Here is a 14,463-nt window from a genome sequence, read left to right as displayed (position 1 = left end):
AGAAGACAAAAAGAGAAATATATACAGAAGATTACACAGTGAATAGCCAGAGATAGCAAAAACAGCAGGGTGGGGAGGGAGAAAGGAAGAAAAAAAATTAAATAAAAAAACACAAATGTGTTGCTAAAAAATGCTATAAAAATTCATTCTGTCAGTCTATGTCTTTTAATTTAGGCATTCAGTCCATTAACATTCAATGTTATTACTATAAAGGCATTACTTTGTCCATTTTTTCCATTGGTTTTCTATTGTCACATGTTACTACTATCTGTCTTTTAACCCTTTTAGTTACCTTATTTATAATCTTCATTTCTACATTCCTTAAGAGTCTCATTCTTTTCTTTTCTTTTCAAGCTGAAATACAACCTTTATTCTCTCTTGTAAATCCAGTCTCTCAGTGACAAACCCTCTGTTTTGTCTATTCAAGACTTGAAAGTCACCTTCATTTCTGAGGGATGGTTTTGCCAGATAAAGAATTCTTGACTGGCAGTATTTCTCTTTCAAACCTTAAATATATTGCACCACTGCCTTCTCACCTCCATAGTTTCTGATGAGAAATTGTCACTTAGTCTTATTGAGGTTCCCTTGTAAGTGATACATTGCTTTTCTCTTGTTGCTCTCAGAATCCTCTTTTTATCTTTGCCATTTGCCATTCCAAATAGTAGGTGTCTCAGAGTAGATCTATTTTGACTTATTCTGTTTGATATGTGTTGTCCTTCTTAAATTTGATATTCTGGTCTTTCATAAGGGGTGGCATACTATTCAGCTGCAAGAAGAAATGAACTGGGAAATCACATCACATGAATGAATCTTGAGGATATGTAGAATGAAATAAGCTAGACCCAAAAGGACAAATATTGTATGGTCTAACCAATATGAAATAAATGTGAGGAATACATTTATGGAGTTAAACTATAGAGTATAGTTTAGTAGGAGACAGACTGTGGGTTGAGAAAGGGAAACTGAAACTGAATGTATGTAGAACATTTAATAAGGCCAATTGTAAATAAGTGGAAATGGATAGAGATGATGGTAGCACATTATAATGAGTATAATTAACACTGCTGATTTATAAATGCAATTGGGGATGTAAAGGGTAGTCTAGGGAAGTTAGTGTTAACTGAAAGGCAGAATAATCTAGGGACTGTATAATATAGTGATTTTGGTAACTATATTGTAGTCACCAAACTTTAGGTAAGTGTGATGGTTAGGCTAATGTGTCAACTTGGCCAGATTTCCCCAAGCAAGTACTGGGCTAATTGTAATACAAAGACACATATGGACTTTAGTCACCAGTAACTTTACTGCATAGATAGCTGATTACATTTACATCAGTCAGGGAGATTGCCATCAGCAGTGAGTGAGGATTTATCCAATCAATTGAATGTCTTAAAAGAGGAAGTGGGGGAGAGTGTGGACTACAATTTGGACAACTGTCCATGTGGTGCAGTGGTGCTCCAGAATGTATTTGCCAGGTGCAGTGGATGTGCCACGATGGGGAAGAGGTTGTTGATTTGGGTGGGGTAAGGGTATATGGTGACCTCATATTTTTTTAATGTAACATTTAAAAGAAAATAAAGAAGAAAAAAATGAGGGAAAAAAAAGAGGAAGTGATTTCAGCTGGACTTTCATCCGAGCCCCTGGTTTACAGCCTGTCTGGGAACCTGGACTTGTGCATACTCCAGTCACATGAGAGACTTTTATAAAATCTGTTACTATTGACAAATATCTCCTGTTGATTCTGTTTCCCTAGAGAACCCTGATGAGTACTGGGAGTGGTTCTTGAGGAACAGAGTCTTAAACATGGGATGGTCTGAGGTGGTTCTGGGAGTTTTGCAATTGGCTCTCTACTCTAATTGGACTCAAGGGTACTAATGACTCCCTTTCCAATAATGAAGAGGCTGCTAACAGTCCATGGCATGAGTTGGCAATGGAGATATGCAAATGCCATCACTGGATTCCCCTACTTTTACATTTATAAGAAGCAAGGATCAGGGTGAGAGTGTTTCCAACACCTTAACAGAGTTTTGTGCAGTCAAAAGATATAATGATGCTAGCTGGCTCCTACCAGATACTCTGGATACCTTTACAAAAGAAAGAGTTGAGTTAAAGGCTTCAAAGTTGAAACTTAAACACTGCATGAATGAAGATAATGTTTCTATATGTGCTCTGAAAGAAAATCTTATCTTGTGTAGCGACAGGCTTGAAATAGCCGAGAACCAAACTCAGACTCTCATTGTTCAAGTAGTGGATTTACAAAGGAAACTAAAATCTCAACCCCGCAGGGTTTCTGCCGGTGAAGTGAAGGCATTGATTGGAAAGGAGTGGAACCCAGAAGATGGGGATGGAGACATACAGGATGATGATATTATTGGTGCGGATATTGGAACTCTAAATTCTGTTGATAATTTATCAGATAAGCCTGCAATGGCCTGCCTTGTGGAGATCACACCTTGCCAACCTTGATTCACCCAGCCTCCAGTCTGCCCCAGGGAGTTTGGCCCTTCTTCCTACCCTGAGGTGGGTACCAGCCAAACTGAAGCCTGCACTGCCCAGCCTCTGACCTGCCCCAAGGAGTCTGGATCTCCTCCTAGTCCTTAGGCAGGTACCAGCCAACTTCCAGCATGCACTGCTGAGCCTCCAGTCTGCCCTGAGGAATCTGCCTTCCAATACCTGCCTGAAGAGATTAATCCTGTCTCACCAAAAGATGGCCTAACATACCTGAAGTTGAGCTGCCCAATTTGCCTTGGTATACTGTAGAAGAGGGAATTCAAAGGCTTAGAGAGCTTGGAATGCTAGAATGGATTTACCATTTGAGACCTCCCTCTCCCCCCCCAGGAATGTCCAGAGGACACACCTTTAACCAGGACTGTGAGGAAAAAATTTGTAAGGCTAACTCCATCTTCCCTGAAGAGCTCTGTGGTTGCCCTTCTCTGTAGTCCTGATATTACTGTAGGGAGAGCTGTAATGGAATTAGAATCCTTAAATATTATGGAGATAATTGGTTCTTTGGTAAAAGTCAAGTATTGGTGGTTAATCGCCAAAGACAAGGTGGGCGTGGCTACAACAATGAAAGGCAGATTCAAAGCAGCAATCAAAATAGTCTGTGTTGCGGAGTTGTGGCATTGGCTAATGTGTCATGGGGTACCTAGAAGTGGAATAGATGGGCAGTCTACTAAATATCTTCTGGATCTGTATAAACAGAAGAGTTTATAGGTCAAGTGAACAAAACTCTTAACTCAAATTACAGATGCAGAGAATCACGGTCCCTTAATCAATTCCCAGACTTGAGACAGATTACAGAGCCAAAGCCCCTTGAATGAGGAGAAGACCACAGGCTGTTGGGGAAGGATTCTGTTAAACTGCCAAAAATTTAATCTTCCTTCCACCTTTCCCCAAGGAGACCCACAGCCTTTTACCAAGTAACTGTGCATTGGGGGAAAGGAAATGGTCAGACATTTCAGGGAATGGCTCAGAAGTGACATTAATTCCAGGAGACCCAAAACATCACTGTGGTCCACCAGGCAGAGTAGGGGCTTATAGAGACCATGTGATTAATGGCATTTTAGCTCAGGTCCATCTCAGAGTTGGTCCAGTGGGTCCCCAGGCCCATTCCGTGGTTATTTCCCCATTTCCAGAATGCATAATTAGAATAGACATACACAGTAACTGGCATCCCTGACTTGTGGAGTGAGGGCTATTATAGTTGGAAAGGCCAAGTGGAAGCCACTAGAACTGCCCCTACCTAGCAAAATAGTAAATCAAAAGCAATATCAGATTCCTGGATGGATTGCAGAGACTAGAACCACCATCAAGGATTTGAAGGATGCAGCAGTGGTGACTTCTAACCACATCCCCATTCAACTCTACCATTTGGCCCATGCAGAAAACAGATGGATCTTGGAGGATGGCAATAGATTATCATAAACCTAACCAGTTGGTGACTCCAATTGCAGCTGCTGTCCCAGATGTGGTATCATTGCTTGAGGAAATTAGCATTCCCTGGTACCTGGTGTGCAGTTGTTGATCCAGCAAAATTTTTCTCAATTGCCATTAGTACAGACCACCAGAAACAGTTTGCTTTCAGCTGGCAATGTCAGCACTATACCTTCACTGTCCTGCCTCGGGGATATATCAACTCTCTAGCCCTACGTCATAATATTGTCCACAGGGATCTTGATTGCCTGTCCCTCCCACAAGGTATTACACTGGTCCATTATATTGATGATATCATGTTGATAAGACCTAGTGAGCAAGAAGTAGGAAAGACTCTAGACTTATTGGTAAGGTATTAGCATGAGAAAGGATGGGAGAGAAATCCAACTAAAATACAGGGGTTTTCCACTTCAGTGAAATTTCTAGGTGTCCAGAGGTGTGGGGCATGTCAAGATAATGCTTCTAAAGTGAAAGATAAGTTGTTGCATCTGACCACTCCTATGACCAAAGAAGAGGCACAATGCTTAGTTGATCTCTTTGGATTTTGGAGACAACATAGTCCTCATTTGGCTGTGCTACTCTGGCCCATTTACTAAGAGGCCAGAAAATCTGCTAGTCTTGATTGGGGGCCAGAATAAGAGGAGGCTCTGTAACAGGTCAAGGCTGCTGTGCAAAATGTGCTACCACCTTCTCTGTGACTAATGCTCTGCCTCTTTCCCCACTCACTCCTGTCTTTGCCCATGGGCTCATGAACAAAGTAGCCATGGAGATAGAGTTGGAGGTTATGCATGGGCTCAGCAACATGGCCTTCCCCTCACCAAAGCTGACTTGGCTACAGTCACTGCTGAGTGCCCAATCTGCCAGCAGCAGAGACACACACTCAGCCCCTGCTATGGCACCATTCCTTCAGGTGACCAGCCTGCTACCTGGTGGCAGGTCGAATACATTGGACTATTTACACCATGGAAGGGGCAGTGATTTGTTTTAACCAGAATAGACACATATTCCAAATTTGGGTTTGCATTTCCTGCCTGCAGTGCTTCTTCCAAAACTACCATTCCTGGACTTATTTGATGTCTTATCTACCACCATGGCATTCCACACAGCATTGCTTCTGATCAAGGAACCCATTTCAAAGCAATTGATGTGTGGGAATGGGCACATGTCCATGGAATTCATTGGTCTTACTATGTTCCCCATCATGCTAAAGAAGCTGGATTAATAGAATGGTGAAATGGCCTTTTGATGACTCCATTATGGTGCCAACTAGGTGACAATACCTTGTAGAGCTGGGGCAATGTTCTCCAGGAGGCTGTGTATGCTCTAAATCAGCATCCACTCTATAGTGCTGTTTCTCCCATAGCCAGGATTCATGGGTCCAGGAATCAAGGTGTGGAAGTGGTAGTGGCCCAGTAGGAGAATTTTTGCTTCCTGTCCCTGCAACCTCAAGTTTTGCTGGTCTACAGGTTTTAGTCCCAAAAGGAGGAGTGCTGCCACCAGGGAACATGACAGTGATTCTGTTGAACTGGAAGTTAGGACTGCCATCTGACCATTTAGGGCTCCTCTTACCTCTGAATCAATGGGCAAAGGAGGGATTTACTGTACTGGCTGGGGTGATTGACCCTATCAATGGGAAGTAGGATTGCATCTACATAATGGGGGTAAAAAAGAGTTTGCCTGGAATACAGGAGATCCTCTAGGATGTCTCAGAGTACTGCCAGGCCCTATGATTAAAGTCACTGGAAAACTGCAACAACCCAATCCAAGCAGGACTAACAATGGCCCAGAATCTTCAGGAATGAAAGTTTGGTTCACTCCATTAGTCAAAGAACCACCAGTAGCTGAAGTGCTTGCTGAGGGTAATTGGAACATGGAATGTGTAGTGGATAAGTATGACATCAATTATGTGACCAGTTACAGAAATGGACTATAACGTTCATGAATTTTTCTTCCGTGTTTCATTATGTGTATATGTACACAAAATGAATTTCTTTGTTTTGTTCCCCAACATTTTCCTTTATCATATGACAAGTTGTATCATTTTCGTGTCATAATATTTGAGGATGTCAAGTTTAAGAGTGAATGTTTTATAAGCCTGTGTGCCTGAAATATGAACTAGGCCTAGAGCTGCAGGCTGCCTAAGAGTTACCTCCTGAGAGCCTCCATGTTGCTCAAATGTGGCCACTCTCTAAGCCAAACGCAGCATGTAAATGCTTTACCTTCCCCCCAGTATGGGACATGACTCCTGGGGATGAGCCTCCATGGTGCCGAGGGATTACTATCAAGCACTAGCTGATGATGTAACTAGAAAAAGACCTTGAATAAAAGGGTCATCTCAGACCAGCAGAATATCTCAGCCTATATGTAATATCAGGTGTTAAAAACTGCCTTTTGGCCTTCAATAAAAGAGGGAAATTGAAAGGACAAATGAGTTTATATGGCTATGAGTCTCCAAAAGAGAGTTGGGCCATCATCAGAGGGGTAATGCTTACTCATGCCTCAGCAGGGTACCAGAGACAGCCAAAGTAGATAGAAACCCAGGTACTGGTTCTCCTGAGGGCTATGGAGACCCATAGGTTCTATGGTCATAGCAGATTGCTCTGGAGTTCAGGGCCATGTCAGTTGGCCCTACTTTGGAATTTGTGTTCCTGAGTGTGATGGAATTGGACTCAGATATGATCTTTCTACACATGCCTCTTATGTTACTTTTACCAGACCTGTGGTTGGTATTTGGGTTGGTGTATACTCAGGAGACCTGAATCTCTGGACTGGCCATGTGACAGCCAGGCCCTGAGCCTCAGCAGACTTGTAATTCTTACCATCTGGTTTATTGGCCTTACCCTGGCCAGCTAATAGGGAGGTGAAGATCAACCACCACACCAGGGAGCCAAGAGTGCCTACAACTGCAAGCAGGAGAATTGCATCCCTCATCCATGTGGAATCTAAACCCCTTCTTCATGTAGAGGGGGACTGGACTTTACCATCCCAGGGTCCACAGGAAGAAGGAATAGAGTATAGATTAGAGTGGACTTACTGGTGTTCTGCTGGGGAACTATTGTGATTAGTAAGAGAAGAAATTGTAATATAGATGTGGAGAAACTGGCCACAGTAGCTGCTGATGGTAGGGAGAGGGAAGAAGAGATATGATGGGGGTACATTTTCAGGATTTGGAGTTGTCCTGGGTGGTGCTGAAGGGACAGATGCTGGCCATTGTGTGTCCTGCCATGGCCCACTGGATGGAATGGGGGAGAATGTAGACTACAATCTGTGTGGTACAGCAGTGCTCAAAAATGTATTCACCAGGTGCAGTGAATGTGCCACGATGATGGAAGAGGTTATTGATGTGGGAGGAGTGTGGGGGGGGAGATATATGGTGACCTCATATTTTTTGGTTTTTGTTTGTTTGTTTTATTTCTCTCCCTTTCCCCACGCCAGTTGTCTCTCTCTGTGTCCATTCACTGTGTGTTCTCCTGTGACCGCTTCTATCCATATCAGTGGCACCGGCACTCTGTCTTTCTTTTTGTTGCATCATCTTGTTGTGTCAGCTCTCCATGTGTGTGGCACCATTCTTGGGCAGGCTGCACTTTCTTTCACGCTGGGTGGCTCTCCTTGTGCATGGGACTCCCCTATGTGGGGGACACCCCTGCGTGGCATGGCACTCCTTGCGTGCATCAGCACTGTGCATGGGCCAGCTCCACATGGGTCAAGGAGGACCAGGGTTTGAACCATGGACCTCCCACGTGGTAGGCGGATGCCCTATCCATTGGGCCAAGTCCACTTCCCCTCATATTTTTTTAATGTAACATTTAAAATAAAATAAAGAAGAAAAAAAGAAAAAAAATGGCAAAAGACATAGATAGATATTTTCCAAAGAAGAAATATAAATGGCAAAAGAACACAATATAAAATGCTCAACATGAATAGCAATTAAGGAAATGAAAATCAAAACTAAAATGAAATATCATTTAACACCTATTTGAATGTCCACTGTTATAAAGAGAAACCCGCAAGTGTTGGTGAGGCTGTGAAGAGACAGGAATGATTGTTCCCTGTTGATGGGGATGTAGAATGGTACAGCTACTGTAGAGGACTATTTGGCAGTTCCTAAAGAAGTATAATATAAATTTGCCATATGAACCGGCAATAACACTACTAGGTATATACCCAGAAGAATTGACAACAGTGACACAACCAGACTTCTGCATAGTGGCATTACTCACAGTTGCCAAAAGATGGAAACAACCCAGATATTTATCAACAGATGAATGGATAAATAAATTTTTGTGTATACTCATGATGGAATATTATGCAGCTGTTATAAAAAATGTGGTTATGGAGCATTTGATAAAATGGATGAACATGGAGGACATTATGTTGAGTGATGCAAGCAAGACACAAAAGTACAAATACTGTATGATTGCACTATTATAAACTTAATATATTGTGTAAACTTATGGAGTCAATAACTTGAATATAGGGCACCACAAAATAGAGTTATGTTAAAGAATAGAATGCTGAGGCTTACTCTGTTCAGAATGGTTAAAAAGGTTGTAAATCTTTGGAGATGATTAGAAGTGGTGAAAGCGCATCATAGTGTTTGTAAAAACCATTGCTATTATATGTGCATTATGGTCGCTGAAAGGGAAAGCTTAAAGGCATGCATATTCTGAGAAGGAAAGTTAAAAATGTAACACGGGAGTGTATAGCATAGTGAAACCTCATGTGAAATATGAATATGGGTAATATTACATATATAAGACTTTTATTTGAAACTGAACAAATTTCCATAGATGTTATAAGATGCTAGTAGGCTAAAAATACATTTTGCTATGTGAAAGAAACCAGACACAAAGTACTACATATACCATGATTCCATTTATATAAAATGTAAATATAAATCAATTTATAAAGATGGAATTAAATTAGTATTTTCACAGGGCTGGGGTAGGATACAGGGATTGTGAGGTAACTACAAAAGGACGTGTACTTTTCTTTTTTGTAGTAATGCAATTGTTCTAAAATTTGTGGTGATGAATACATAGCACTGTATTATACAAAAATCTATTGATTATACCCTTTCAGTATATTGTATAGTATGTGAATATATTTCAATAAAACTGCTTTTAAAAATGAAAAAAAAAAAAAAAGAGTGACTATTACCCAAGGACTTTCACCCTATTCTGTGGGGAATTAATGGTTTCCAATTGTATACAGGAGAATTGAACATTGTTAGGTGGAAATATGTATATATGCATGTCAGTTGTTTTTCCTTAAAGACTAAGTATGGTTTAAGGTAATGTGTATGGTTGCCGAGTTGACAAGGGCTGGACTGTGATGGTTAAGCTAATGTGTCAACTTGGCCAGGTAAGTGTGCCCAGTTGTTTGGTCAAACGAGCACTGGGCTAATTGTAATACAAGGACATTTAGAGGAGGCGGGGCAAGATGGCATCTGAGTAAGTACACCGTCATCATCTCTCTTACAAAAGACAGGCTGTGTGGTGATGGAGTCCTACCGGAGCAGGCTGTTTCAGGAACCTGCAGGTTGGAGGTGTCTGGACATCGATCTGGTGAGATTGCAGCGGAATTGGTGTTTGCTCAAGGTAGAACTGCGGATTTCTAACACTGAACGCGGAAGCCGCTGGAAGGTAAATCCCTCCCCCCTGTTGGGCTAAGAGCCATGGTGTTCACTGAGAACTGCTGGTCATGAGGTGGAGTTTCCAAGCCCCATGTCCCCCAAATGCATGAACCCCAAGCCTGTGTCCCCTGAACCCCAGCAGACCATGCTAAATACCCCGAGTCCACATTCTCCCAGGCCTCTGTTTCACAAGCCCAGCACTCCAGGAAATCCAGCATTCCCCTACCCCTCCAGACGTGGACTAACTCCATAAGTGGGAGAGTTTAGGTGGGAGATGCAGAGGGGCCAAGGAGTGCAGGTTCAATTTTCTGGACTCCCCCTTTTTATTGAGTTTGGAGGAGATATTAGCTGACTTGGGGAGAGCCTAGGAATAGAGAAGAGACAAATCTGGTGAGAGAGCCCAATTTACCTAAATACCCTGGGATAGGAAACTTGGTCTGGGAGAAGGTGGGGTCAGAAAATTAACCAGCCCCCTTGCAGAGCACCTAAGGGAGAAAGACAGGAGGACATGATTTACAGGCTTCCAATAGCATATTTAGAGTTTCTGGCAAGGGGTGGATGCTCAAGAAATTAAGAGTCATTATTTTGTCAGGTGAGTTGGTTCACCAGGGACCCATTTGAATTTCCTACAGGAGCCCTCATGCAGCCTTCCTGCTGCCTTGGGAGAGAAGGAAGTGAGGAAGGGAGAAAGGGGAGAGGTCAGATTCCTAAGCAGTTTATCAAATTGCAAAGAGGATTCTTTGCCTGAGGCCTTGTCTGCTCTTTATTTTGGTCTGTTTTCTTGTTTTTAGTTCCTCTTTATTCCCCTCACCACCCATTTTTTTCTTTTTCTTTTTCCTCCCCTCTCTCTGCTTTTTTCCTTCTCTTTCTTTCTCCCTTTTTCCCCCTTTTTTCTTTTTTTATATTAGTGCTGCAGGCAACATTTCTTATTTGCTGTGCTTCCTCATCCTCAATTTTCTCTTCTGTGTGTACTGATTTTGGCTGCCAATGCTATTCCCCTTTCTTTACATCATTCTCTCCTCCATCATTTATTGTTTCTCTTACATTCCACCTCTCTCTGTTTAGCCCCCAATATTTCTGACTTTTTATCTCTAATACCTCTAATCTGCTTTCTATCATTTATTCATTCTTTATGTTATTATCCTCTCTTTTCTTTTTCCCTCTCTCCTGACCATGCTGACCTTTTAATTCATAATATATTCCTCCCCATATTTAGTTTAATATCTCATTATAAGTACTCCACTTTTTTATGGTTATAACTACACACAGCTTACATGAGTTCTATATCCATTCTCCTAGATCTCACATGGTCTTTCTGCTAACACTCACTATTAATACTACTATTATATTTTTCTTTTCTTACCCCTTTTGCTTTCTCTGGACCTAATATTTTCCTTTGAGGAAATTTAGCCAACAACAAGGAAATAGAATAAGAAGAAAAAAGTGACAAAGAGAAGGCTTAACACGCACACAAAAACAACAACTAATTAAACCCCAAGGCGAGAATAAGAAGATAATCAACAGAATAAACCCAACAAGATAAAATGATAACCAGACAGCAACCAAAAAACTACAAAACATACCAATAATCAGGAAAACATGGCCCAATACAATGAACAAACTAAAAACCAGGAAGAGAAGTGGAACACCAAACAAGTAATTAAAGCTCTCAAACATGTATCATGGACCAATTCAATGAAGTGAAGGAAGAGATTAAGCATATTAAGAAAAACACTTGGAAAGCAAACAGAAGAAATTGTGATCATGCACAAAAAGATCACAGAGATGATGGGGATCAATAGCATAATCCAAGAAATAAAAAATACACTCTCAGCAAATAACAGCAGATTTGAAGAGGCAGAGGAGAGAATTAGTGATGTGGAAGACAGTACATCTGAAATCAAACAGATAGTAGAACTGATCAATAAAAAGATAGAAAAATCGAACTGGGATTTAGGGACCTGATTGACAATGCAAAATGCACAAACATATGCATTATAGGCATCCCAGAAGGAGAAGAGAAGGAGGAGGGGAAAGAAGGGATGTTAGAGGAAATAATGGCTGAAAACTTCCCAAACCTATTGAGGGAAATGGATGTACATGTCCAGGAAGCACAACACACCCCAAACAGCATAAACCACAACAAGCCTACCCCAAGACATATACTTGTCAAATTATTCAGTGCTCAAGACAAAGAGAAAATACTAAAAGCAGCAAGAGAAAAGAGAATCATCACATACAAGGGAAGTTCTATAAGACTGAGCATTGATTTCTAATCTGAAACCATGGAGGCAAGAAGGCAGTGGTATGACATAGTCAAGGTACTAAAAGAAAAGAATTTCCAACCAAGAATACTCTATCCAGCAAAGCTGGCATTCAAAAATGATGGAGAATTCAAAATATTAACAATAAACAGAAACTAAGACAGTATGCCAACAAGAAACCTGCCCTTCAAGAAATACTAAAGGGAGTTCTGCAGGAGGAAAGAAACAAACAGGAGAGACAGAGTTGGAGGACAATGTAAGAACACATAAAACTACAAAAAGAGAAAAAAATCAAACAACATTAGACAAACACAAATCCAAAGAAAATATGGCTAATATAAATAATTCCTTGAAAGTAATAACACTAAATGTCAATGGATTAAACTCACCTGTTAAGAGACACAGATTGGAATATGGGATAAGGAAATATGACCCATCTATATGTTGTCTACAAGAAACTCATTTTAGACCAAGGGATTCATGGAGGTTGAAAGTGAATGGCTGGAAAACAATCTTACAAGCGAACAATAATCAAAAAAGGGCAGGAGTAGCTATATTAATATCAGATAAAATAGACTTTAAATGCAAAACAATTGTGAGAGACAAAGATGGACACTACATATTAGGAAAAGGGATAATCTCTCAAGAAGAATGAACAATCAAACATTTATGCTCCTAACAAGGGTGCCTCCAAATACTGGAAAAACTAAGTGAAAGAATAGATGCCTACAATTATAGTGGGGGATTTTAATACACCACTATCAACTTTGGACAGAACATCTCAAAAGAGAATCAATAAAGAAACAAAGACTTTGAACAGTATATTAGAGGAGCTGGACCTAATAGACATATACAGAACATTACACCCAAATACAGCAGGATATTCATTTTTCTCAAGTGCACATGGATCATTCTCCAAGATAGGCCATATGCTAGACCACAAAGAAAGTCTCAATGAATTCAGAAAGATCAAAATCATACAAAATAATTTCTCTGACCACAGTGGAGTGAAGCTGGAAATCTGCAAGGGCCAGAGGCACAGATTTCACAACAAGATATGGAAATTACACAGCACACTCTTAGAAAAACAGTGGGTCAAGGAGGAAATCTAAAAGAAATTAACAACTATCTTGAAAATGATAACACAACATACCAAAACCTATGGGATGCAGCAAAAGCAGCACTGAGAGGGAAATTTATAGTCATAAATTCATACATCAAAAAAGAAGAAGAAGATAAAATCGAAGAACTAACTGCACACTTGGAGGAATTAGTGAAAAAACAACAAAGTAACCCCACAGGAAGAAGAAAGAAAGAAAGAACAAAGATAAGAGCAGAACTAAATGCAATAGAAAATAAGAAAGCACTTGAAAAAATAAACAAAACCAAGAGCTGGTTCTTTGAGAAGACCAATAAAATTGACAAACCCTTAGCTATACTAACAAAGAAAAAAGAGAAGATGCAAATATGCAAAATAAGGAATGAGAAAGAAGATATCACCACTGACCCCACTGAAATAAAGACTATCATAAGAGGATACTTTGAAAAACTATATTCCAACAAGAAGGACAATTTAGAGGAAATGGACAAATTCCTAGAAACACATAAGCAGCCTCTATTGATGAAAGAAGAAATGATTATCTCAACAAACCTAATCACAAGTAAAGAGATAGAATCAGTCATTAAAAACCTCCCAACTAAAAAGAGCCCTGGGCCAGATGGCTTCACAGGTGAATTATACAAAACATTCTGGAAAGAACCAAAACTCTTCCAAAAAATTGAAACAGAAGGAACATTGCCTAACTCATTCTATGATGCCAACATTACCCTAGTACCAAAGCCAAACAAAGACACCACAAGAAAGGAAAATTACAGACCAATTTCTCTAACAAGTCTAGATGCAAAAATCCTCAACAAAATATTTGCTAATTGAATTCAACAACACATTAAATGAATTCTACACCATGACCAAGTGGGATTCAGTCTGGATATGCAATGATGGTTCAACATAAGAAAATCAATCAATGTAATACACCATAAAAACAGACTGAAGGAAAAAAATCGCATGATCATATCTATAGAGGCAGAAAAAGTATTTGACAATATACAGCACCCTTTCTTGATAAAAACACTGCAAAAGATTGTAATACAAGGAAATTTTCTGAACATTATAAAGAGTATATATGAAAAACCCACAGCCAACATCATTTAAAATGGTGAAATCCTAAAATCTTTCCCTCTAAAATCAGGAACAAGACAAGGATGCCCACTATCACCCCTTCTATTTAACATTGTATTAGAAGTACTTGCTTGAGCACTAAGGCAAAAACCAGATATAAAAGGTATCCAAATTGGAAAGGAAGAAATCAAAATTTCATTATTTGCAGATGACACAATCCTATACATAGAAAACCCTGAGAAGTCTACAAGAAAGCTTCTAGAACTTATAAATGTGTTCAGTACAGTTGCAGGTTATAAGATCAATGTGCAAAAATCACTAGCATTTCTGTACACCAATAATGAACAATCTCAGGAGGAAACCATGAAACAAATACCTTTTACAATAGTAAATTAAAAAATCAAATACCTAGGAATAAATTTAACTAAAGATGTAAAAAAATATATACA

The sequence above is a fragment of the Dasypus novemcinctus genome, chromosome 5 (genome assembly GCF_030445035.2).
Source record: "Dasypus novemcinctus isolate mDasNov1 chromosome 5, mDasNov1.1.hap2, whole genome shotgun sequence".
NCBI classification, from domain to species: domain Eukaryota; kingdom Metazoa; phylum Chordata; class Mammalia; order Cingulata; family Dasypodidae; genus Dasypus; species Dasypus novemcinctus.
This window is presented reverse-complemented; position numbering follows the sequence as displayed.